The 26,024-nt window shown below is 39.9% G+C and overlaps 1 protein-coding gene across 1 annotated transcript in view; it reads left to right on the top strand.

Annotated features, from left to right (window-relative positions):
- The first annotated feature begins 13,436 nt into the window (after positions 1 to 13,436).
- Positions 13,437 to 26,024, top strand: part of LOC109392288 (protocadherin-11 X-linked-like) — a 101,389-nt gene continuing 88,801 nt past the window's right edge. The window contains 1 exon segment of the mRNA XM_019660640.1: positions 13,437 to 13,723. The gene's annotated coding sequence lies outside the window, so the exon portion shown is untranslated.

Genomic DNA, 26,024 nt, shown 5'->3' with positions numbered 1-26,024 from the left:
GGCCTCAGTTTCTCTCTTATGATAGTTCTTCAATATACAAGTAATATTTATATGCTATCTCAGTAGAAATATAAGTACCTCATAAGGCACTGTTTCTCAAAGTGGGTTCAACAGAACAATAATAGATGTTACCGATAAAAAGAAAGAAAAAAGACAGACTCCATAGGCAGTTAATTTGGGGAAATTCAGGGTTAGAAAGTGTTGAGCTATTTCTTTGCTGCAACACATCTTAGAGTCTTTAAAGTTAATATTAATTGCAAATCCAGGGAACATGCTTTAGAAAACACCATTCTAAGTAGATGTATCACTTAGCAAATAAGTATTTGGCAAGGGTTATATGGTTGTCTGGATGAATCCTTAAGGTAGCTTAATAAGCACACTGATGGAGCTGCTTCGGTCCTCTTGCACTGGGTATCAGCAACAGGGAAATGATCAAGGAGGCAAATTAATTGCCCAATTAGATTCGGTGATTTCCCCAATACTAAATTTGGTAGTGCATGGCCTCTGATTGAGCATCAAATATTTCAGAATAGAAAGCTTACTCGATTTCCATTTTTTTGTGTGAGCATGCATACATATTATTTTAGCAATAGTAAGCATTTCTGGTGTCTATCTTCCTTATTTTGTGAGTTCCCCTTAGCATCTTCTTAATATTATCAACACCTGACCAGTAGATTACTGAATGCTAATTAATGAATGACATTATTATATGCATGTTTGAACAAGCTCCAGGAGGAAAAGAGAGAAAGACAATTCTTTCTCCTTATTGTCAATGTGACTTCGGAAAGTGTTAGCACATTTCTGGCATCTTTGCTTAATAGTCTGCATCCGTTTTAACAAGTCAAGTTAAAGAAGAACCTTATTCTCTCAAATTTAGGATTTGTCATTATTTTGAGATTCATTAGTTTAATTAGTTAGAGCATTGTGCTAATGAGTTCAAGGCCATGGAATTGTATCACAGATAGGCCAGTTAATTTTGTAGAGAAAACATATTTTGTTTCCACTCACACTAGGCCCTCTGCCATTAACCAGCCCTCTAACAAATGTCCATTTTTTATTATAAAAGAAACCCATCACCACTGTTATGTTTTTTTTAAAGGAGCAAGCAGAATTACACGCATATGTGAGCAGCACACTTATTCATCACTATTAACTAACAAATCTTCAGCCACACCTTTAAACACATATTTACTTAAAGGAACTTTCCCAAGGAAAATTCAACATTCAATCACATTTTAACCACCAATGCTTCATTTTAACTAATAAATTTCAAGTTGTTCTTTTTCTTTAACAAGTATCAACCTTTTATTTAATTGAAAAAGACTATGTGGAGTATTACAACAAACATAAAAACAATTAAAGAGACTCATGAACGATTATTATCTACTAAAATCTAATTACTCTTTATTTTTTTTTAAAGAATCCCATTCACTTCAATTTACTCTGTCAATTATGATTCCATTTTTTTCTTCTCAGAGTGTATTATAAATAATAGCACAGAATTTCGATTGGAGTAGATAAAATCATTGCATTGCTTTATATCCCTTGTCATTTAAAAATAACAAAAATGACAACGGGTCTGAAGAAAAGTTTTAAAGTTTGACTAATGCTCCTTTTGTGTGAAATATAATATACTTAGCAGTTCCAAGTGGAAAAAATCTAATCCAGGAGAGGATTGTCATCATAGAACTTGAAAGAAAGATTGATTTGATAGTTTTCTATTTTATGTTCAATACAAAACTCCATTTCATTTGATTTCTCAAAAATTTCATATATCCTTTAAACATGACAGATGATTATCCGAAAAGAAAAATGTCTTATGACCAAAGGTCCAACACTCGAACAAATTCTCTCATTTCCAAGATGATAAGGGCCACTCCTGGTTTACAGAGCTTCATATTGTACATATTCAATGCTTTTTGTGCTTTAATTAAAGGACTAAAAATCTCTTTTACAAGTGTGTGGAGGTTTTCTTTTTATTTTCCCCTTCATTGTTGATGTGGCTAAGAATCATATTCCAGAAGGCTACAGAAACAATTAAAAATTTTTCATAATTAAAAATTGAAGTCATTTTGAAGGCCTAAATTAATCCACTCAGTAAAGACCTAAGCCTATAGCTTACATTCTATTTTTAAAGGTATTTTTTACTTCCTCTGGAAGAAAAAAAGGGAAATCTTTTATTATGCATAAATAGGGGTGAATCCCGGTTTTGTGGAGTCTGAAGATTATACACAGGGGCTCTCTTTAACAAAAAGATACAAAATTACTCATTCAAAATTTGGTTTAAACAAATCATTAATTTATAGAGAAAAAAGAATCATAAGAAATGACAATTTTTAGGGCCGGCTGAGTGGCTTAGTTGGTTAAGAGCTCGCTCACGAGTTTGAGCTCTGAGCAACAGCAGTTTGATTCCTGGCCTGAGCTGAGCTGCTACTGAGCTGCCAACAGGTGGCAGGATGGCTCAGCCAAAAAAAGAAAAAAAAAGACAGTTTTTTTAAAAGCTGATAGCACAAACAACACAGAATCTAAGAGCACAGCATGTGTGTATTAATAAACTGCTTCACATACAAGGTCTGACAATTAAGTTCGCGAACTTGTTGCAAAGATGTTGCTAACCTTTTTTGCTATCAGAGGGATTATTCATTATGAATTTGTACCAACTGGACAAGCAGTTAACCTAGTTGACTATTTGGAAGTGCTGAAAAGGCTGCGTGAAAAAGTTAGACGACCTCAAGTTTTTGCCAACAATTCATGGTTCTTGCATCACGATAATGCACCAGCTCACAAGGCACTGTCTGTGAGGGAGTTTTTAGCCAGTCAACAAATAACTGTATTGGAACACCCTCCCTACTCACTTGATCTAGTCCCCAATGACTTCTTTCTTTACCTGAAGTAAAGGAAATATTGAAAGAAAGACATTTTGATGACATTCAGGATATCAAGGGTAATATGATGACAGCTCTGATGGCCATTCCAGAAAGTGTTCCAAGATTGCATTGAAGGGTTGACTAGGAGCTGGCATAGGTGCATAGCTTCCCAAGGGGAGTACTTGGAAGGTGACCATGGTGATATTCAGCAATGAGGTATGTAGCACTTTTTCTAGTACAACTTCGTGAGCTTAATTGTCTGAACTTGTATCTTTATAATATTTTTCTTCAACATTTTTTACTGCATATCATTTGACTGTTTCTTCATATGACAATGATTTTCTAATATCAGGCCTCAGAAGTGACCTATGAGTATGCAAGTGAGGGGCCTTAAGCTAAAAGTTCATTAGCTTCATATAAATCTGCCTCTGTTTACGAGTGTAGTCATTTCATCATTGTGTGGTTGTTTAAATGACCTAAACTAGTAACAGCCTGCTCTTTCAAAATATATATCTATATATACCTATATCTGTCTATATATAGATGTATATATGTATCTATACATGTCTGAATGCACACACATATAATACAAAGCATTAATTTTAACTTCGGAATGTATTTAAGGGCAAATTACTCCTCAAGGAAGATAATAAGTTATATGGTGGGAGGTGCAGTGAAAGGAATGTTTATTTTCTACAAATAAATTGATGTTACCAAGCACTGTTTCCTGCCTCCCTCAATTAATAAATAGGGTTGTACTAAGCACTATATAACTCACCATCTAGATCTATAAAAGATATGTGAGATGGAAAGGCTATTTAAAGAATTAATGTACTTAAAATGTGCCTTGAATATATGGGTTTTCATTAAGTATTTATGAATGAACAAATGAACTAACAAATGAGCGGGTGAATTATACAACTATCTCAACTTCCCATTTTCTTTTACCTCAACGACTACTTTAGGTGTCTAATGAAGTCTAAATCCATTGGACCATTCAACTACATTGAACTATGTCAGGTACTCCATTAGCTGTGTTTATGTTCATTATCTCACTTATTCCTCATAACAATTCTCGGGGTAATTAGAGTTCTCAATACACAGTTATTGAAATTAGAATATCGAAAATTTAAGTAACTTGTCAAATGTTCTACAGCTAGAATGCCATAGAATCACAAATTGAATTCAGGTTTTCTAGACAGTTAAGTAAAATGCACCGTAACTGTTTCTGTATCCTTTATACTATACTGTAAAAATATAGCCCCCAAAAGGCCATTAAATTAAAATTCTGTCCTAATCAAGTTCTAGACAAAAATGTGATATGACAAAAAGAGTTACAATGGAATCTCTCATTGTTGTGCTACAATGTACAGATTTCTTCAATTTATTCCCTTTCATTTCCATATTCATTGCTCTTCCTATCCCTAGTTTTGAAATGGGGTCTGGTCTGCTTTGGGCAGCGGCACATCAAAGGGGACATGAATATTAATAGCGTGACAAAGTTATATGCAGAAGGATTAGCCTCGTGATGGGGCAGACAGTTTTGAAGAACCCAGAGACGTGCTTTTCAAACTCCTAGAAGCCTATTTCACACTATGTCCAAAAGGTTCTCTGGTTGAATAAACTCCTCAAATGCCCTTGCTGGAGAGTCACCACACATATTTCCACTCTGGGCGGCAGGCACCCCTACCTTCTCCAACTCCAAGTTCCTCTGCTGCCTCCTAGAGGGCCTCGGCCACAGCACACACACCATTACTGCCCTCTCCCCTCCACACTGCCAGAATTCCGGCCTGGGGAGCTCAAAGTAAAGAGGTTTGGGGTTTAGGGACAGGATTCTAACATGGATTTGTATCTCTTCACCATTGCTGACTGATAACACGCTTCCCTTCTTTCCAGAGTCTGCAATATGAAAGTCATTGTGAAGAGAATAGTAAATTCAATTCCTTTTTTGCTATCATTCCCACGTCTCTCCACACTAGTCCCCATATGAGAATTTTCCCCTGCTGGAGTACTTGTTGAAAAGTTGAAAGAGAAGTAGGATAGAATAAGTTTTAAAAGTGATGGTAGTGAAATTGAAGGAAAAATCAAAGAAAACAAGTGTAGAGGGAAAAAGACCTTTGTTGCCGTCCCTCTGTCAGGATCCCAAAGGTTACCTATTCTTCATACCTTCCTCCTCCTCTCCCTCCATCTTGTCCTTCTCCCCCTCCCACTCCTTGAGACCCAATCCAAGTTCTTATTTCCTACACATGCCCAGGAGACAAAAGACTACCTTCTGGTTTTTGGATTTCTTTTCATTCATTACTACTTGAATAGAACTCCAAGCCAAGTTAATTTTGTTGACTTTGTTGAACTATAATTTATAGCTTCTTGGTAGAGCAAATCTAATGTAACAATAAAGATACTGTTTATATGACAATTTTATCATTAGACTGCATCTCATGCCATAGTTGTTCTGCAAAGTATAAAAAGCAGGCACTATATATTTCAGAAAAAAATTTAATTTATATTATTTTTATGCACTGTTAACTCAGAAAGATTTCTAAGGAAGAGACTAGAATGACACAGTTAAAAATTAGTTCATTAGTTAACTATAGTAGTATTTAATATTCCATGAAATGTTAGTTTATAACAGTAGCCGACAAATGCAGTTTAATATTCTCAATATAAGTATATAATTCTTGAGGTCCTTGACTAACTTTGAAGATACACATTTTATTGTCTGTGTCACTAATTGATATACCCTTCAAAATTACCACACATCTTATCTTGTAAATGGTTTTTAAAAATATTATCGCTTTTTCAAAAATCCACTCACGCTCCCCACCCAAGTGATCCTTGTGGAAAAGGGGCACATTTAATAATTCATAAGACTTTTGGAAACCTCTGTCATTTAATAAGTTTATGACAAAGGTAATTTACATTTTCTGATATTTCATTTGTAAGTTTTCTATGATTGTTACATCCCTATGGTTACTTTTTGGAGAATAATTTATAATCAATGGGAGTGGAAGTGTGGATGTTAAATAATTCAGTTGCACTGTTCAAGAATTATAAACATGTTTGAATAACATCATTTATTGTGATGAATTGCAAAAAGCTTACCAACATAGCCTACCCACTTCAGCATCTTCCATAGAATAAATGTCCAAGAATGTGACACATAAAATGTGAGAGTAGAGTCGTAAGTTATTTTGGTATTTATAAAACAGTTCTAATAAAGCTTTCCTGTTGGGATGATGACCCTCGGCCAAGTAAGTAATATTTCGTTGATACTGAACCTAGGGCACCAGGAAAACATACTGGTGGGAACTAGGCAGGATACCAATGGTCCAACTGAGTATCAGAGCCTGCACACTGGTACTAGCAGTGGGTACTAGAGTGCCACTCAGGTAACTGAAGTAGATATGGCTAATTGTACAAACTCGCTCACTAGGATTGGACTTGGAGTAAAACTTGAATTTGTTGGATTCACCACAAGAATCCTGGGTCTGAAAAGATATTGAATTTAAAAACACATCAGTTGACAAGGTGAAGGTTTTTGAAGGATTCTTTGGTATGACAGGATTAGGTTCGGTCTGAAGGAGAAATTCCTTCAGTGCTTTGAGCTCATCTAGAGAAGATGGAGCCCATTAAAAGCAACATCCACAGAAAAAGGAATCCAGGAGCACTATTGTATTTTCATTGCTAATTTCGCATTACATTTTTTTCCCTTTAAAGGAGAACTCTTCTGTGCTCCAAACCTTTTCCTTTGCTAGCTAGCCTGTCAAAAAAGGTAACCACAATAGGATCAATAGCGTGCCAAACCGTGTCTGTGGTTTCACTATATTTAGAAGTTAGTCAAGAAAGAGCAATTAATTGAAAAATTCAAGCCATCTTTTTTTTCCCCATGAAAGTAAAGTGTATCACCATTTTTCACCTTGTCGGAAAGGAAATCTAAAAGGAATAGTTGAGACCAGCTGCATTTTGGCAACCTAGAACTTTTGGTTTTTATATTTTACCCAAAGACAGGAAATGACAGTCAGCTAAGATTCAGTAATGATGAAATCAAAACTGTTCGATCTCAAAAGAAAACAGAAACCCTATGTTAATTATATAAATGTATATCTAATCATTTAAAACGGGATGTCTGCAGTCCACTCAGTCAACAAAAAATGGCTCAAAGTAGACACACATTTAACACTGTGTTGACTAAACCACAGCACAGTTGTTACACACACACACACACACACACACACACACACAGAGTAAAGCGGTTTTCCCACATGTTTTAATGAAATACACAGTATATTTGTTATCATACCTCAGAAAATACAACTGTTTTCACAAGCCCAAACAAAAGTTAAATCTACTCAGCTCATAGTCATATCGTATAGCAGAAATAAAGAGTCTTAAAAAGTAAAGAAAGGTCAGAATGGTGTTGGGTTAGTCCAGGGTTCTTTATAAATCTAAATTTTTATCCATCACAATATATTGCTTTGTAAACATCATGTGATTGTTTTCATATGTGCGTCTATTTCCTGAATTTAGAGCAGTAGCTAGTACCTACTTCCTGAAGAGATGGTCACATAGAAGTTTTTGGTAGGATGGAAAAAAAATCTATCTCAATGTTAAAAGAAACAAAAAAGAATTTTGTAATTGTGTTTTCCTCAGCAACCAAAATCTCTTTGAATCTTTGGCTTTGCCAGTCAACATCTGGATAACTCAAGCTAAAGCCTGTCCTAAGGAAACAAGACGGATAGAGACTGTTAATAGCTTTCTGATCCTTCTATGCTGTAAAAGGCACAATAATTTCCCCTGCTCCTGTGTTTCTATCACAATACAGGCAAATATGACACAGAGGAAAAGCCTCATCCAGGACAGTCTGCAACTACTCATCTGTAGAAAAATGAGAGCACAGGAAAGAAGCAAGAGCTTCTTTAGTAGGAAACAGCAACCGTGAGGACACCACTTACCTTAACTCATTTAATTGCATTAATCAGGGCTCAGCTCTTCAGCAAAATGCACCACGTAAGACTCCTAGGAAACAAATTCAGCTGCAGTTTCTGTCCACTGCACAATGTAGCTGTTCAAACCTGGGTGGGGGGGGGGAGGCCGGAGGGAACAAAACGTTAGTGGCATGATTACCAAACAATTGCCCCACCCTTACTTAATGGCAAAGGTTGTTGGAATAGTTGGGAATTCCTGTTGAAATCTTTTCTTCATTGAAAGCCCTTTCTTGGGTATTTTTATTTCTCATCCTCACCTCCTTGGGCTTTCATATTTTTCTCAGAGCAGGGAACCATTTCAAACTTTTCCCAATTATTTGCCCAAGCACTATAGCAAACTTCTAATATTTTATTATTTTGGCAATGTTGCAAGGCCAGTCCCAGGACTAAAAAAAGCCTTGCGAGTCATGTCCAGGAGGGAATGAAGAAGTGTTAGTTTCATTTCAGAGGTATGCCCTTTTCAGATTCTTATCATCTATAGTGGTGGGGGGATGGGGGGAATGTTTACACTTTATTCATCCTTCCAAGCTCTCACTAATAGCACCCTCTAGTGTCGTCAGTTGAATTATGCATTTTGTCATCAGGTAGCTACAGTATTTCTGCAGTTAAACTACTAAAAACACAGAGCTCTATAACTACCACACTTTCTCCCTTTTCTGCATCTTGAGCTTCTGCAGAAACTCGCTTGTCTTCTGTGTACTTGCCACCAGTTTCAGCCTTCTTTTCATTTGTGACTCGAAGGACTCAGCACTAGCAATATCTACCAATTAAATACAAAAGTACCTGTACAAATTATGATAGTAAAAATGCTTGGAATTGACAAAGTACTTTTAACTCTTCAAAGCCCTGGCATGTACATTATCATTTTTGTATGCCACAATAATGTCCCTCCCTCCACTACCACCTATGTATGTGTGTCGTTGTTTCAGAGAGAGTAGAATGATGTCACTTGGGATGAAGGAAATTAAATCTTAACTAAAGTTTTCTCTTTAGGTAGTCCCTATCTCAATAGGGCTTAGGTTTTTTTGTTTGTTTGTTTGTTTACTTAACATCTTTATTTCCTAACTCTTGGAGAGTGACAACTTTTTAGCTTAATGTCAGGCACTATGCTAAGCAGTTTAGGTACATTATCTCATTTAAATATCACTACAATAATTTGAGGTGAATAAATATCTTCATCTTTAAGATGAAGAAACTGAAGCTTTTAGGATAGCTCTGTCAAAACAAAGTATAATTCAAGTCACGTGCGTAATTTTAAATTTTCTAGCAGCCACATTAAAAATATTGAAAATAAGCAGGTGAAGTTATTTTAACAGTATGTTTATTTAACTAATTCATCAAGAGATTATCATTTCATCATGCAATTTATAAAAAGTACTAAGGACATATTTTATTGGGTTGTCGGAAAAGTCGTGACATATTTTTTCTGTTTTTCGTTGCGAAAATGCATCATGACTTTTCCGACAACCCAATACATATGTGTGTGCGTGCACATGTGCCAAGCAAGTCTTCAAAAAAGGGTATGCATTTTACACTCACAGCATATCTCAGTTTGGGTTAGCCACATAGCAAGTGCTCAATGGCCACAAGTGGCTAGTGACTATCTTATTAAACAGTACAGGTCTAGAGATTAATTTGCCCACAGATACACAACTAGAATATGCCAGAGCCAGAACTCAGAATTTGGTGTAAATCCAAAGCCCTTTTCTGAATCACTGGGCATCATCACTGCCTCCTACTAATTGCAGCTGTTGCCTATGGTAAATATGAAATATGAAAAATATCATGGGCAATGCTACTTATTCCGTTTTACGGTTTTGTGCCCACACATCCACCTGCTTCCTCAATAACATGGTGATTTATCGATTGCAACATTTATGTGCAATATGTGGGAAAAGTTGTTGTGGAACACCCAAAGGAATCTGATGCAAAGCAACTGTCGCGTGATAGTTACCGGCTCGAAATACTCATTGGCATATGCCTGTATGACCTGTGCATTCTCTCTGTGGACAGAGTACATGGGGAGGCAAATCACAGATGGCACGCTGCTTTAATAAGTGGTGTTTCAATGCAAGGCAACTGAAATCCCAGAATATTTGGTAGGCTTTGTCAACCTGATATCAAGGATGGTTTTGCCAGCGAGATGAAAATATACATTGAGAGGGGTTACCAATGATCATCTCACTGCGTCTTTTACTAGGTCTCTATAGCTGATCAACCCTTTTCCAGATAAACACATTATTTCTCAGTTTTAATCAATTCTTACTGGTCTGAGAAACAGCCTTACTTAAAGTATTTTAAATCTCTTATCTGACCCATTCTATAATTATATAATGGCTTAATAGTTTAATCCTCAGAGATTAGATGCATTTCCATGTTTATAGGGTAGACATGACCATAATTGCCCTTCTCTGATCTTAGCTCAAGTTCGAAATTGGAATACTGAACAAACAAAACGCAGTAAATATCACAATTCCTTCATGGCATTGCTTCCAAAAAACAAATTCTTACAGTTCCATTCTAACTCTTAAGGGCTTTTGCTAATTATAAAATATTTGACGTAATGTAAATTCTGAAAACGTGTAACCACACAGTCTGAGGACCGTATGCTGAGGGTCAGCATAATGGACTGGAAATGACATGGGTTTGAACTTCCGAACTCTATACTTTACAGCTGTATAACCTTGGACATTTTACCTAGTATCTGTGTCTCAGATTTCCTCATTTGTTAAAAAAAAAAAAGGAGAAGAAGAAGAAGCTAATACCTATTTCATAGAATGATTTTGAGCATTAATAGGACAGTGTATAAAATGCAGATTGTACATAAAAGGCATTCATTCAAGAAGTCCTTCTCTCTGTAAGGAAGCAGAGCACTCATCAGTCCTTTTTAGAGTTAAAACACTGAAAGGAGAGCTTTTGCCAGGTGTCCTGGCTTTTGGTTATTCCATTGCTCATTGGTGCCACCATCAGACAGAACACAGGAGAAGAGAAAATGGGGAAACATTTTTTTCATTATTTTCAGATCTGGATTTCTGTCAGTCTTATCAACAAACTGAATTTCTCAGATAATTTTCTAGGTTGCTTGGTTCAACGAGTAGTCTCCTTGGTTTGTAAGGAATGTTTCTATTCTACAGATATCATTTTCTGTAGGACTATACACTGAACACTAAATGTCGTACTATATATTATAGAAGAATTCAGATTAACTATAAAGCAGCCCTTTAGCTGAATTTAGGAGTTAGACACTCTGAATGGAAATCCAGAGTCTGCTGCTCTGGAGCTCCATGTTCTTGTGCAAATGACCTGTCCTCTGTGATCATCAGTTTTGGAAACTAAAAGGTGGATACTAATATTAATCTCATGAGTCTGTCATAATAACTTTAAATACTTCATAACTGCCACTGAATAGTTCCCCCCTCTTGGGTTTAGATGGAAATCTTAAGAAGTCAATTAATTGGTGTCTAATGTGGATGTTATGAATGATTATTAGTGCTCAGAGAGTGCCTCCATGGCACGGCTTTACCACACTGTCCTGGATTAATCAGTGATTGTATTTTCTTTGAGTTCCTGCCATCCCCTATGACAGTCTCATCCAGCAGTGCAACTCCCAAGAGTCAGGGCTGTAATCATTTGACAGTTTCTGATTTCACCTCCAAAGGCATTTCCTAGCTCTCAAGAAGAGGACAATGCATGCGCTGGATGTGGTGAATAATGGAGGCAGAGTTACAGGAGGAGTAAAATGTAATGGTAAATACTTCCTCGTGTCCTCTTTCATGCAGACCGCAATGAACTGCGGTGCTAATGCCGCTGTTGTTCTCAGTAGTGGCTTTAGGTGTATATAAAAAAAAGAAAAATGGCAAAAAAAAAGTGATATGAGAATTATCTGAAACGAGGTTTTAACCTTTAAAAGTATCAGGAATTGGAAAGACGGCAGTTATGAAGATGGAGAAGGGAAATAAATCATAAAGATTTGCCATTAAAAAAAAAACTTCTTATGAAGAAGCTATTGGAAAATCAACTCATGATAATTGGCAAAATGTTTTCCTTCTTGATGTCCTATCCACATGGAGATGCATCCCCCTCTCCATTCAGCAGACAAAAATAAAAATTAATACTGTGCTCTTGGCACTCGAAAACATTATCTACTTTTTCTCCTTTTATTTCAGGAGAGTCTCCTTCCCCCAAAAAACAAAACAAAACAACAACAACAACAAAGAACCCCAGAGCGCTAGGAGGGTAAGTTTTTCTGTTGGTTAAACACGGAAAATGTATTCTTCCCCTGAAACCCTACACCTTTCTGGAGAGGAATTTAGAGAATTCACCTGGTTCATTCTCCGGCCTCTGGGTAAATTGAAGGACTTGCTCCTTGGAGCAAGAATCAGAGTGGATCAGCTGGGAAGGTTTTGGTTGTTGGTGCCATTTGCTTTTAATCCTGTGATTGGGACGGGGGAATTACCCCCTGCTTCTAGGTAATCACGACCCATCCGAGTCATAAAGCAGTCACATTGCCCCCTCGTAGCTTTAGTGGTCTTGGGAGACCTGACACCCCATACCCGCCCGGGCGTCACCGACTAGGCAGCCGGAACGCGCTGGCAAGCACCAGTCTTGCGGATCCGGGCTGGGTTTCTCCCTCTCTTGCATCCTTTCCTACCTCGGAAACGCGCTGTCCACGCCCGCGATGCTGCCCGATCCCCGGCAGCGAAGCGGCTGGACCCCACTAAAACAGTCCGAAGCCACCGACCTGCTTAAAGCTCACTCGTACTTGCTGTCTTCAGTAGGCAAATGCTAGATCGCTCCCTTACCCCCTTCCTCGCCGCCTCATATGATCAATCTGAAAGGCAAGCGAGGTACCAGACCCGGCTCACAGTTGAGTATGATATATGCAGACACAGTCTCTGCTCCAACTGCGGCTTTGCCGGGCTCCTGCCCCTATTTCCACTAGTCTGCCTTAACTATCCTTTGTATGAGAAAATGGTGCTGCCGGGTGCTTGTTGTCTAGCTGGAGTCAGGGCGGTCAGCGGAATCCGAGAAAAGCACACAGAATAAGGAAGATAAAACTTATATAAGATAATGTGAATGAGTACAACTTAAACGGAAGCCTAAGAGAGCAACGAACGGAGGACCGAGCGGAGCAATGCACACCCTCTCTTTTGCTCTGCAAAGCCGACAGCCCAAAAGCCATGCGTTTTCCCCAGTAGCGGGTCCCGCACACGCGTGTGCCGCCAGCACGCATTCTGTCGCCTCGTCGGGCGCCGAACAGTAACTTCCTAAGCTTACCTCCATCTCGCCCCCGCCCTTCTCCCCTGGTTGCCTGTCAGCCGGGAGGGGCCGCCCCCGGAGCGGTGGGTGATGTGGGGTGCAGGGAGTGGGGACCAGAGGGGGGTACCCAGCAGTTGGTGCTGCGCCATCCCCTCCCAGCAGGCGGCCCGAGCTCTGGTTCACTTCTCTCCCCCCACGCTCTACTCGCTCACCCCCCTTCCTTCCCCCTTCTCCCCCCCTATCTAGTCCCTCCCCCTCGCCATTGAAAAGGGCTGGCTCCGCACTGGCTCCTTGCAGTCGGCGAACTGTCAGGGCGGGAGGAGCTGTAAGCTTGAGCTGCACGCAGCGGCCCGCGCGGCAAAGCAGAAAGCAAGCTGAACAGAGTGCACTGAGTGGCAGTGGCAGCGGCGACACCGGCGACACAGGCAGCCCAGGCCACCCGGGCGGCCCAAACAACCCCAGAAGCAACCGCCACAACAACCAGCTGCTCCGCGGACTGCGAGCTGTGGCGGTAGAGCCCGCTACAGCAATCGCAGTCTCCGTGGAGCCGGCGGAAGCCTTTTCTCTTTTTCACTCCCCACTTCATTCTACTCTAGAGGCTACAATCACAGGGTAAGTATCCGGTCCGGGTGCGAGAACAGAGTGTGGCGTGTGAGGCGTGAGTCGCGCACTTAGAGCGCAGAGGCTTCCCGCTGCCTGCGCCTGGGGTCTTGACTTGGGACCACAGCGTGGTTTTAAGGTCGCTTCTGGCCCCCTCCCTTCCCCCTACCCCTCTCTTCTTTCCTGGAGGTAAGAGAAAGAGCAAACCCGGGGGGTGAGCGCAGATACAATATCTTTTTGGCACGGCCCCCGCTAGGCTTGGCTCAGTTACTTTGCGAAAACTCTCACTTCTGTCAGAAAAGTGTCCGCGCATGAATTTCCCCGACATTGGCGGTGCAAAAAGGTCTTTCGCTTGAACCAATACAGCCAGCTGCAGCTAGGCTGGCAGAAACTGTGAGAGTGGGGCAGGGGCTGAGAAAAGATCGCACGCTGCACTCTCGGGCCAGCGGAGGGGCAATGCCCGGAGCCCAGCGCCCGCCTCGGACTTGGCGAGGCAGAGCCCCGCCGCGCGCTTACCTTTGGGGGCTCGCGGTTTGGCTCTCTGCCGGGCTGGCTCTAAACCTTGGGGATCCGAGCCCCGGCGCAGGGCAGAGGAGAGCGCCGCGCACTCCTAGGAGCGCGCAGGGTCCCCCGGGCCATTCCGCCTCCCCGCCCTTCCCGCCCTACTTAAATGGGGCTGTGCTCAGCCAGCACCTACAGGATGTGGAGATGGTAGGTGTGGAAAAGCCTGCCCAGCTTTAAAAAAGGGAACTTCTCATCATCGCGTAGCCCCAAAACGGCATCCTTTTCTCATTTAAAACAAACATCACTTTTTCTAAGAGTGTAGCCAAACGTAAGAGGGTTCCTCTTTCTCTAAAGAAATGACTTTTCATCCCTTATCCAAAAAACGCCTACCTAGCCCATGAACGAATGGCGTTTACTTAGAACCGAAAAACCCTACATTGCTCCACAAAGGAATTATGTGGGTAAGCGCGGAGCCATAAAACGGCCTCTTTTCGCCAAAAGGATGGCCTCTCAGTCAGAGCGTCTTTGGAAAAGGTGACTTTTTAAGAGCGCGTAGCTGCGAACGGGTCCTTTTCTTTCGAGACTTGATAAGAGTGGAGCGGCGGTCTGCCCTCGGTTGGGGACACGACTTGCATATGAGCGCTTAGCCGCAGATGGACTTCCTCCCCTCGCAAAAGGAGGGGGGCGGGGGGCACTCTCCAAGAGTATCTAGTGAGAACTACTTCCTTGCCTCCCCCAAGGAAAGACTTTTAGAGCTCAACCGAAAACAGGCTCTTGGATTCCAGAGTGCATTATTCCGTGCTTCACTGCTTTGGCTGTCTTTGCGGTTTGGGGTGCGGGGCGCCGGGTGCGTGTGCGCGCGCGTCGGCAGGCGGGTTCCCGCATCTCCGATCCGCGTGCCCTTCCAAAAGGTTGGCTCCGGGGCTGGGAATCAAAACTTGCGCCACTGCGGCACACACCCACAAAGCAAGGACCCGAGAGAAGAGGGGCTAGGACAAAAGAACACAGCCAATTAAACAGCAGGAACAAAACCCAAAGCCAGTGCTTTTGTGTGGTAACATCCCAAGGTGAAATTGAAACCTAGCACAGGAGCTCTTTTTGTAGGAAGGAAAGTGTGTGCAAGAAAAGTATTTTAAAAATCGGGATAGGCGAGTAAGGGCGGGCGGGGGGGGGCGGGCGCAGGGAAAACAGAGACGGGGCGATGGTGTTAAAACGCCGCCTGCGTGCTCGTAGCGCTGCAACAAGAAAACAACCTGAGGAGCGGACGGAGAATTCTTAACACTGCACCGCACCGGAGAAGGTAGCGGCGCTTTCGGACTAAAGCGACTGCCCCCTCCCCTCCCATAAAACGTTAAAACAGGTGTGAGTCAGAAAAGAAAAAGAAAAAAAAGGTACTTGCGGGCACCTTCTGCACTAGATCAAGATTAAGTGGAATTCCACTCTCAGTCTTGTTTGAAACAAACTCGCACCATCACGGCGGGAGTAGCAACCTCAGGGCTGTCCTTTCGCGCGCGCGCCTGTGCGTGTGTGTTGAGGATGGGTGGGACGTTGGAAAGCAAATCGAAATAATAGTATTTGTACGTTTTCCCCTTTTCTTGCCTTTGTCTGGCTCCTCGGAGGAAGCGCGGACCGTGTGCGGGCGGTTTTGCGAATGAACCAGGAGATGGACGCGCTCAGGTCTAAAGATACCTTTCTCCCTCCGCTCCATTAAGAATTGCCGCGCGCAGCTCGCGCGGGCTGAGTCCAGCCACCACCGCGCTGCGCTCGCCAAGCGGCGAGGGAGCGCCTCTGCGAGCGAGGCCCGAGAACCCTGGTTCTTCAGTCGCCTTTGCATGAGCGGCCCCTCCTTCTGGCAGTGATGTCAGCCCCTGAGAGGCTCAACGGGGCCGAGAGGCAGCCGGGTGGCTGGCCCCGGCCGGGAGCGCGAGCAGCCCTGCCCCGCGCGCTCCCTGTGCGCAGCCGCCCTCCATCCCTTTCTGCCCCCTTCCCGCGCTCCAACCCTCGGCCCCGCCTTCCAGCTCCTCAGCTCCTAGGAGGCGCGCGGAGGCGCCCGAGGCGGAGGAGGCCACTGCGGTCCTGGCCGGGCCCGGTTTGGATCCCGGTGATCCCAGATTTCGAGTCGTCTCGAACTCCTCTCCTCCTTGAACCTACTCCCCCCTCCCCCACGTTCTCTGCCTTTTTCAGTTTGCACCTTCACTATTCACTGTGAATGTACCTCTTTAGCGGCATTTTAGAGGGCAAGTTCGTCAGAGAAAATAATAATAGTTACCAGTGTTAAAATTCCGCAGTTTTCTCTCTTGGTGATAAGGGAAGGGGATGTGAAGACCGGCATCTTTAAAATCCCGTGGCTGCTGCTTAGCCTGCAGCAGAGCACGCTCCCTAGAAGCCCGAAGAGGGTCGTCTTCCCAAAGAAATGGTGCGGCGGGGGAGGGGAGCAGTCGAAGGCTTAGGCGCAGGGTGGAGAGTCCCCTTCACTGAAAGAAGGGACTGGAAACTGGGAGTTGCGGAGAGAAAGGCGCCAGGAGCTGCTGCCGCAGGGGAGAGGCCACCGTGCTTTTTATTATAAAGGCTGCGCAGTCACTTGTAGAGACCTGCACGCCAAATTGGGACGATTCAGAAATAGGACTTGACAAGACAGAAGCCCAGTGAGGCGTCCTTTCTAAGTTTGCTCTTCTCGTTTTAAGGAACAACCACCACCTGCTTTCCCGAATTTGAGGCTAATCCGTTGCCCCTGATTGCGGACAATTCTTTCTTGAGCTCTGGGAGCAGTTTGGAGCTCGCAGTTGGAGAAGGTTGCCCAAGGCATGAGGGAGGGGACGGAGGCTGGGCGTGTGGAGGCAAATCGGCCTCGGAGCCTCGGGACTGATCGACCTTCCCAAGGAAATAACATTCACAGGGGACCGCAACTGCTTACCTACTGTGTTTTGGTTTGGAGGCAGGTGGGAGATTCCAGGGAAAGGGAACAGGAGCAAGGAATTATTCCGTTTTGTAAATCGAGGGTTTTGTTGTCTTCTCTTTGATGGAAGGCTTCCCTTAGATAATATATCAGCCAAGGCAGCAAACTTCAAGTTGCTCTGCGTTTGAAATACAGAAATGGGAAGTAAACTCAGACCAAGCATAAACACGCATTCATTTTCTAGAGTTCAATCATTTGGTAAGGGTTGAAAGAAGTGTCTTTTTATATCAATCACTTGAAAGTGATTCTGATGGACCCCCAAGTAATGTTGGGTTTTGGCAGCTGGGAACCCTGGCAGAAGGGATTGCAGATTTCACATGATTTCTTGCCTTGGTACTAAAAAGTTTGTGTTTTTTTGCAAGATAGAAATTCCTGATGGCTTCCAGACTGCTGGTGGCAGGAAGAAATCTGGTAAGGGATTCAGAAAGCAGAACATTCTCCTTTTCTCTATGCAAGCAGTCCACAGTAGCCTTTAGCTAGGATTTATAAGGTTCTTGGGGAAGGGAAAGGAAGCACACGGACAGGGAGATTTTATGTACACTGCTGGCGTTAAGCTACATTGACGAATTATGTATTACTGCCAGGGTTTTCTATTAGTGGAAAGGGAAATTATAAAGAGGCTGAAAATTTGGAATTTAATTTTCTCCAATGATCTGGCTTCACATGTTTTAAAGATGTCATCCCTTTATTTATTCACCAAAGAATCCACAAACATGAGTCACCTACTGTGCCAGACAATGTGCTGGGTTCCAGGAATATAAAAGAAGATGTTGCTTGGGCCTCTGTGAGCCTGAAGACTCTTACAAATTTATGATAGAATGTGCTAAAGGCTCTAATTGAGGATAATGGAGGGAGAAATTAATTTTTGCTAAGAGGTTGAGAGAAGATTCATAAGGTAGGGGTGTCTCTGGCTTTGAAAAACAGGCATCCCTAGGCAGGGGCTAGCCAGGAAGCAGAGCTCAAGGAGCAGGACACAAACTAAGTAAGGAAAGGTATGGGGGGCCTGATGTCCCACTGCACAGTTCAGAGGGATGTGTTTATATTGTAGCCATATGCCGCCTTTGAAGATTTTTCAAGTGGGTATTTAAAAACAACAACAAAAACAAGGTGAGAAAATTGAGCAGTAGGTGGCACACAATAGGAAAAAAAATGGTGGTTGTTTGTCTTTAAATGAATATTTGAATAAACTAATGCATCAGAATAGAGAGTGGAGGCAAGGAAGTTAAGAATATACTGTAGCTTCCAGAAAAGAGGACAAATGAGTCAAGAGGACCTACAATACATCAGTAGAACTAAGAAAGAAAGGAATGCTATTCCGAGGAAGAATGTTTCTTCGCTCATAATCATCTATCCACTTATATCTTTACACTGGACTCATCTCAGCTCCCCCATCCAGCCTTCCAAATTCTCAATCCTCTACCATTAGAGTAAACTTCAGCCACTTGCAAGCACACTTATCCCCCCCCCCCGTACCCCATTTTCCACACACCTCCCTGCATCATCTCTATGCTCTATATCATCTCTTCCACCCTTGCCCGCCTGGGTGCTCTCTACCAACAATTAAAGGCCCTTAACCTTAGCGTTTTCCTCCCCTTAGGCACTAGCAAAAACACCTCTATCTCTATTCTTTTTCCTCTTCATGTCAGTCTGCTCTCCCTCCTTCCCTGCACCTACCTAGGTAATTTTTCCACATTTCCATTTTATTTTGTGCATCCTACTAGCCACCCTTCAGTGACCTCAAAGAAGCCAAAAAAAAAATAAGGAATCTCTAGTTCAAACTCAGATTTGTCAAATTTTCCTCACAAAAAAGATTTCTTGCTGCCTGTGTGTGTCTTTTGCTGTTTTATTTCAAACAAGATTTATAGTGGAATTCCTCAGATTTGTTATATTTTTATTATGCCTGCAAATGTCTGTTTTCCCTTAGATACGACTAGGGATTTAAATATTGTACATTGGGGAGTATTTCCAACTTTTCTAAATTTCTCACCACACACTCCTGAAACTTTCTGTGCATCCCATTCTTTTTGGTATGTCCTCTTCCCATGGGTCATTCCTTTTATGTTTTCAGTTAAATTTTCTTATTTTTATTATCGCCTCCTTTTTGCTTTGTGGGACTGTCATAGTGGCTCAAATTTAAATATTTTTAGAGGGTGTCCCCCTTAGACAGAACCCCCCCCCAACACACACAGGATTTTAAAGCTTTGTCAAAGCATGGTCATACCAACATACACAGTTACTATGTCAATCTTCAGAGGCAAAGGAACCCTTGATTTTTACTGCATTCTTAAAAGTGTGTGTGTGTGTGTGTGTGTGTGTGTGCGCGCGCGCGCGCGCGCGTGCACACCGGAGGGGTGCGGGGGAGTGTAGAAGGGGCAATTCTCAGATCGTCCATATCTCCACAAGTACTGGAGTTGGCTGAACATCATTGGGAATTGGGAAGGTAAGAAAGAGTATGCCTTAAAAATAGGCACTGCATTCTTTCATCAATGACATATGTAAATTTTACCTTTGGGAAAAATAAAATATATAAGTACATTTAATTGGATTGACTTTATATTATAGCATTCCAAATTACATGTCATTGTCTGAGCAGGGTTCTATTATCTGAAGACTTTATTGATCATTCAGTATCCAGAATGAAGAAAACTAGGTAAGATGGCTTGATAGTCCAGACTGGCTTGCAATATTCAAATTAATCTAATCCTATTTGAAACGGTGTTATTTTTCAGTAGAAGTTCATCCGTTAGGGGTTAGGCATCGTCCCTAAAATGTGGTCATCTTTTGTTAAGAGAAAACATCAAAAACCTATGTATGCCATGATCCCGTGAGATTTGTGCCTTGTGCAACATTAATTGTAAAGCACAGGTTTGTTACATGGAGAAAGCCATTTTAGGGTTAAAAATGTCTTGAGATTTGGTTACAGCTGTGGAAAGACTGCATGCATGCTCATAATCAGACAGTGAAAAAATGAATGAAGAATCTTTTTCAATTATGGTTTTTGAATTAGAAGAGTGACTTGGCAGAAATCATAAATGCTTCTATTGTCTTTTGCACCTTAAAAATCCTCAACTGATCAAGGATTTAAACTGCCCTTTTAATTGTCTTTAACTAACGTGTTAAGCATCAAATCAGTGTAATAAAATTGGAAACGAAGAGTGACAATGGCTATAGTTGTCATTTCCAGCCTAGATTTGAAATAGTAATTTTTTCCCCATGTAATCTGGTTGTGAATGTGTAGAATTTGGAAAACAAAAAGAGGAGAAAATAAAGAAGAGAATAAATCCTGGGAAAAGATTTTTTTTTCTTCAGTACAAACTATTTTATTAATGTAAGATATATTTTAGCATGACAATAATTAAACTATTTTGATGGATTTAATTAAATGGAAACTCATTTCTTTTTTAAATCTTTAAGTGATTAGAATGCAAATCGAGATTTGTACTGATTTTACAATTAATTTACTGTCATCTTATTAAATGAAAACAAAAAATAAGGTTTCTGCCACACTTGTTTTAATTCATTCTCTTTAATACTTTTATTTGTACAGTATCCTATATCTTATATAATTCTAAAAATAAATATATTATTTTAGTCTCATAAAAACTTTGAGTAGAAAAAGAAGGCATGGTTATACCTATTTGTTCATAGGGAAACTGGAGGTCAGATAAATTAGATCTGTAAGGCATTTCAGGTAGTAAGAGGGGAAGCATATACAGGATTGTTGGTTTTCAGTCTTCTTACTAGGACTTTTCCCAACACTGCCTCACCTCTCATTTCCTTGAGTATATTTTCTCAACGTTCTGAATGTAAAAAGCAAAAAAGAAACAAAAAGCTTCTTGGATTAAAAAATAAAAATCTCAAAATGGGTATATTCAAGTATTATTTAAATAAGTTTATCAATGACCTGGCTCCTTGTGTCATATTCTCCTCCTATTTAGTCTCATTTTGCTCACCCTATAAAAATTGTATGATAAAATAGCAAGAGTATTGAAATTTAACAGTACGCAATCATCAGCACTCATCCACTTTCTCTGTTTTATTTATAGGAATAGTTCAAATTGTGACCCAGGTCATGATGACACTCCATAAAGTTTAAGTTTACTTAATGTGGCAAATATTTAGTGTTATAGCCTAATTCATTTTTCTTTTAGGACATCTATATTTTTACACATGATTTATTTTAAGGAATACTTGCCAAAGATTTTTTAATAGTGCTTTTTCTCTGACATGCCATCTTTGAAGCAACTTGTCTTTGGGAATCCGTTGCATGTGGGTTTGTATCATATCAACCAAAAAGACATTAAACTCCCAATATGCAAATCATTGTTTATTGTTGTCAGGATTACAAACTCCTTTATCTGGTGGTTTTGGTACTAGAAATGAGACCAGAAGGCTTATTTAAATTGTGTGAACACAAGGTATTTTATGATTTATATTTTATTCGTATCCAGAGAGTGATCTGGGGCAAATAACTTCATCTCCCTGGAGTACTGTTTTCCCAAAAGTAAAATGAGGAAATTGTAAAATATTTCAAGGCACTTTCAAATGAAAAAAAATGTATATGATGTTTTACAAAAAGCAATAGACATAAAGCAATTTTTGCTTTTCCCTAGGCTCTGAAAGTATTACCGGTTTCACTGCATTGATCCTTCAACCTTCAATAACTAAAACCTAATGCTTGTCTAACATACTTGCAATACTTTAGATGTGGGGGTTGGACTGGGTTGTGAAGGGTAGCCCTTAATGAAATACCTACTTTGAGAAGCTTACATTCTGATTGGGCAGAAACAATAAGCAACAACAACAACAAAGTACTATATAGTCACATTAAATTAATTTCAACATTACAATACACTAAGTATGGTCCAGGTTTCATAAACTCTGGAAGTGGAAAGGACAAGAAAGATCTAGTCCAACCCCTTCATTTTATAAATAAGAAAAATAAGGCTGAGAGACGTGAAATGAGTGCTACAGGAGCTCACATAAGTTATTAGGTGACAGCATTAATTAATTTACTCTACAACCTTATTTGTTCCCTACTTTGCTCAAATACAATAATAGTTTTGCACCTTCTCAGAATGTTAAATATAACCAAGACTTGTTTATTTCTTTGGCTTTATTAAGCTGGACAATTTCCCAACCTGACTCAGATGTAGAAAATATTGTTTTCCACACTTTGTTTTGAATTTAGATGATTAAAACCACCTGTATTGTGCATAGTATGTTATAAAACATGCAAAATGCAGTCTTGACATGAAGGCCAAGAGAATGAACCAAAGTATCAATGCATGAAATTTTATAAATACTTTAACTCTTTAAAAATGACTTGAAAAACTCATTTACTTAACATGGCAAGAAATATATATTCCTCGAAGGATGGTTTTTTATAAATGAACATGTAACTAAAACTTGACATTTACATTTCCTTGAAGGCTCAATATAATTTGGGACAGGTTTTAAATGAGTTTTCTGAAGCTTGGTCTGTTTGCTGCATAATCTTATTGCCCATGTCGAGGGGTGTGTGTGTGTGTGTGTGTGTGTGTGTGTGTGTGTGTGTGTGTGTGTGTGTGTAGGGAGTACCGGTCAGGCAAAGGTAAGCAGACAAAATGTGCCAAAACAAAGCTTTCCTTTCTTCCCTGAATAACCTTAGACTGATTTATTTTACTCTGTGGCAAAGGGGAAGGAAAGGAGAACAGGGGGAAATCAAGTGGAGAAGAGCACTGCCAGAGTGTTAGGTGATACACGGCTTGGTTTTCAGTTTAGTGTGAAATATGCAACCTTTTTGAAACTGCTTAGGCTGGCTTCTCTCTCTCACTTCTAATACTGTATATTTGCAATGCTTTAACTGTTATTTGATAGGTGTTTGCTAGTTTTACTAGGATCAAAACATTTCAAAAACTTGTAAATGCATTACACTTTCAAAAGAGAGGCTTAAGAATGGGTAAAAAACACACACAAACTAACAGGAGAAAACTTTTACATCAGAGTTTGCTCTATGGTCAGCAGCAGGATTGTCATTAACTCTACACCACGAAAAAATTTGCTCAGTTTAACATTGATATTTTAGCCTTAAGTCAGGCTCTCCAGTTCTTATAGCATCGCTTGTCTTGCAACTTTTCTTAGCCCATGGACCATTTTAATACTCAGGAGATAAAGCAGTTACAATATATGATGTATATATGATATCTATCTATCTATCTATCTATCTATACAATGTGACGAATGCAGTGCAAGATTATTTGAAGGAGGGAGTTTGAATCCATTAAATAGCATATGGATTCCAAATGCCTTACAATTGCATACAAGAGTAAACAAATATGAGAATATAAAGCCAACAGAATCAAAGCACTTTAGAAAGAAATAGAGCCAATACACAATTTCTAATCAATCACTATCGCTGCTAATGACTTGTTGTTATTTTAAACTTCAGTTCTATGTAGTTATATTCTATTCCTATGGGTCTCAAACTTTAATGTGCATACCAATCATCTGGGCATCTTGTTAAAATGAAGATTCTAATACAGAAGATTCTAGGGGGCCCTGAAATTCAGCATTTCTGGCAAATTCTGGGGATATGGATACTACTGCCCCTCAAACCAGACCTAGGAGCAAAGGGCTAATTCCTCATCTAGTAACAAGCATGAAAAAGCTGAAGTAAGCCAAAGGTGACAGATTGGAAATAAAAAGGATTCCATGTAGCGATTTTGCAAAGGATGAGATTTTAAAAATTAAAATGATATTCAGTTATTGCATGTGGATATTAAAATTGATTGTAACCTTTGGTGTAACTAGATCAGTTGAAATTGTAGTGCAGAATAAAAACTACGTGCTTGCTTATTTTAGAGTCAAATCTGTTTTTCAAGCACTATATACATATATTTCTATCGTTTCAAAAAAGAAAACTGTTGGCCACACAGTGTCAATAGCTTACCAATATTTTAAAAACACTTTCCAAATTGTTCCCAAAATTCCGAGCAGTTTAATATAGTACAGATTCTTGAAGTTATTAGTTTGTGAAATACTGAAAATGAACCTATCAGTTAATCATTCAGATTTCAGAATAAAAGACCAAGTAAATTTTTATTTACCTAATTTGAAGACGTTTTTATTTTTATTTTTTTTTTAGTATCTGACATTTTTTTCAGGGAAACACCAACAAAAGAGACTTGGTAGAGTTATTTTATTATTCCTCCAAACTCCCCTCAAAGAAGGAACAAATGGTAAATTAGACACCACGCTGCCTAACTCCTTTCATCACACCTAGACTTTTAGATTACAGCAGAATAGCTATTTAATCCAAGTGAATTTTTCATTCATAATCAATCTAGGAAATCTTCATAGTTCCATTTCTTTATGTTCAATTCATCTTGGTATAGAAACGGTGTCAAATTAAAACAAACAGCATTGAAATTGGCTATTGAAAAAGTCCAGTTTAAGTGTTCAAAATATGTTTGTTAGGAGGCACAATCTAGTTCTGTTGGGTGAGGGAAACAACTGGAAAACTGTCGCTTCAAGGCTGGCCTTCATGTCTTAATTGTGGCATTGGGATTCAGAAGCTACCACCTTCCCAATTGAAACTGTATTAGTCTTTTCTAAGCTCTGATACTTTGAATAGCAACAGCAGAGCTTGTTTGGTGGCAACTTGAGGATCCCAGTGAACAAAAGGGCCAATTGGATTAAAATGTTTTTTTGTAAGTGCTAGATGAACTTGGGTGTCTGCCAAAATTGCCTTGGCTTTCATTACTCTTAACATTATTTAATAATGTTAAGCATAGACTGTTTCCATGTGCCTGAGGAGGCATGTGTAGCAGCCAAAAAAAATTTTTTGAGGGGGAAATTCCAAAGTATACAAAAAAAAAAAAAGAAAAGAAACACGAAAAACAAAACAAAAAACAGGAAAGATAACTGACCTCTTCAAATTCTATTTTCAAAGACTGGGGATGAAAAGGCACTCTACAGAAAGTAGAAATAGCACTTATATGAAAATATGCTGTTCATGCCTTGACAGAATGAGAAAAAATTGAGTTAATGCACAATAGCATCAGAACTCAAAAATTATACAAAATTGAATACAATGTAAAAAATAAGACTATTTCATGGTCATAACAACTGGAAGAAAAAGATGGCATAATTTCTTGGACTAATCTAACAAATAATAGAAATGCTAACAGTATTAAACAGAACTGTCAATTAGAGTAATCAAATCCAGCTACAAAACTTTGTCAGTTCTCCCTTTTCCTGTTTTAGAGGCACTATGAATACATCTTAATAGAATGAGATTTTTTAATATTGGAAATACAAAATAGAGGAAAATATTGTTTATCTCTACAAAAGTTTAATCATAAGTCATAGAATTTTAGTGGAGATTTTAAAGAGATGGCAGTGAAGGTTGAACACAATTAGCCAGTAGATAATTCCACATAATGTACATTAAATGTTGAAGTACTTATAATTGCTAATAATAAGATAGCGTGACAAAAATTAGTAACAGCATTACTAAGGAACTGGGTTGATTATATTCAGAAAAATGTTAGAATTCCAAGATAAAATTAGTTCTAGGATGAAGATTGACAACTTAAGCAAGCATCATCAGTCAAAGAAATGGAAAACACTCAGAGAACATAATATTTCCTTTGAAAATGTTGTTACACTTTATGTCTTTCTCATACCATACACTAATGATAGCAACTAAATCACCCAAGAACATGCTTTTGAGGTAAATGAAACTACTGAGTTCTTGAAAACCAAAACAATTAATTTTAAAAAACAAAGGTTTATCATGAGTCTGCATTAAATCTAAAAAAATTACCTCAAATAGTACTTTTCAGTAACTCTGAAAGGCACTCTATTAGG

Source organism: Hipposideros armiger, unplaced genomic scaffold (assembly GCF_001890085.2).
Source record: "Hipposideros armiger isolate ML-2016 unplaced genomic scaffold, ASM189008v1 scaffold_323, whole genome shotgun sequence".
Taxonomy (NCBI): domain Eukaryota; kingdom Metazoa; phylum Chordata; class Mammalia; order Chiroptera; family Hipposideridae; genus Hipposideros; species Hipposideros armiger.
Note: the sequence above shows the minus strand (reverse complement) of the source record. Positions and strands in the feature narration are given on the sequence as shown.